This window comes from Odocoileus virginianus, chromosome 1, assembly GCF_023699985.2.
Source record: "Odocoileus virginianus isolate 20LAN1187 ecotype Illinois chromosome 1, Ovbor_1.2, whole genome shotgun sequence".
In the NCBI taxonomy this organism is placed as follows: domain Eukaryota; kingdom Metazoa; phylum Chordata; class Mammalia; order Artiodactyla; family Cervidae; genus Odocoileus; species Odocoileus virginianus.
Window position 1 is genome coordinate 83,747,627 of NC_069674.1, and position 1,883 is coordinate 83,749,509.

Consider the following 1,883-nt stretch of genomic DNA (forward strand, 5'->3'; position numbering starts at 1 on the left):
TTTGGCCACTTGATGTGAAGAGCCGACTCATTGAAAAAGACCCTGATGCTGGGAAAGATTGAAGACAAGAGGAGAAGGGGACAACAAAGGACAAGATGGTTGGATGGCATCACCAACTCAATGACATGAGTTTGAGCAAACTCCGCGAGATGGTGATGGACAGGGAGACCTGGCATGCTACAGTCCATAGAGTTGCAAGGAGTCAGGTGTGGCTTAACAATTGAACAACAAAACAAATATTCCACTACATGTATTTGAAAGAAAGTGAAAGTGTCAGTCTCTCAGTCATGTCCGACTCTTTGCAATCCCATAAGCTGTAGGCTTCTCTGTCTATGGGATTCTCCAGACAAGAATACGGAAGTGGGTTGCCATTTCCTTCTCCAGGGGACCTTCCCAACCAAGGGATTGAACCCTGGTCTCCTGCATTGCAGGCAGATTCTTTACCATCTGAACCACCAGGGAAGCCCCAGTGTGTATTTATCACATTTTGTTTATCCATTCAGCTGTCGATGGTACTTGGATTTCTTTCACCTCTTGGCTATTGTATATAGTGCTGCTGTAACATGGGTGTACATGAAGCCTTCTTTAATCCCTTCTCTCTCCTCCAGAGGATGAATTTCTCCCATTTTTATAAGAATACTGGTTCTTCTCATGCCATGTACCACATCCTACCAATACTACTCTGTCCTCCATGGTACAAAAAAGTAATGTTTAATGTGAGGCATGTATGGGGATTTGAACTCTGTATTGCTCTTGATACATTCATTCACACTCATTCTTACGTATGGCTAACTAGTTGTAAGATTCCACAAAGGAACAGTGCTCCAACTAGGTAAAAGTCAGTTTCATTATTTTCCATTAAAATTAGACACCAATTTTCTTTTGAAGAATAGAAATGAGCAATTGAAAACTATGAGGTGAATGTTTAAGCCAGATGGTCATCTAAGGAAGAGAAATGTTTAGGACCATCTGCCAAAATTACTTCTCCATGTTGCATGTTTGAAGTAGAACATCTGATGTGTGAGGTGTGTGTGTGTGTGTGTGTGTGTGTGTGTGTGTGTGAGTGTGTGTAGAAATTGTTTAACAAATTTCATGTTTCTGTCCAGATTAATTGTTATAACAAAGAATAATCATTGTTTACCTATATCATTTATAGTTAACAAAGTAATTTTCAGCGATATATTACCAGAGAATTGCAAACCCCACACAGGAGAAGACATAGTCAACTTCATGGAAGTTAATGTTTTTTGTTTTTTTAGTAATTTTAGTACTAACAAGTCTATTTGAAAGTTTTGGCAACTATCTGAAATTGCATGTAAGCGTAAGTAAGCCCTTAGGAGTAAGAGTTGTCTCTCCAATCTTCCTTGCTTTCAAAAGCTGATTTAAATTTTAAGATTTTCAAGGACTGCCCAGATGGTTCAGTGGCTAAGTCTCCGCTTCCAATGCAGATGGCCCAGGTTCAATCTCTGCTCAGGGAACTAAATCCCACACGCCACAACTAAACATCCTGCATGTGGCAACTGAGACCTGGTGCAGCCAAACAAATTTAGATAATTTCCCATAAATGTATATATATATGTGTACATATATGTATATATATTTTAAAGGATAGCAAAATAATACTACTTGAATTGGGTTAGATACTTTTAGTTTGTAAAACTTGAATAAATGCAAGCATGAAACTTTTATATTATAAGCATATTGTGTTTATCTTAATTTGTAACATAATTATTTAGTGAAAAGGAAAAGGATTAGTGATATATACTGCCATATCTGCTTTAGGAGGTAGGAACTAAATCATGCAACATGAAATACAGGCATTATTGAACCTAAAAGACATTCAGAACTGCAGAAGGCCTCTGCTTGGTGTTGCTTCATATATC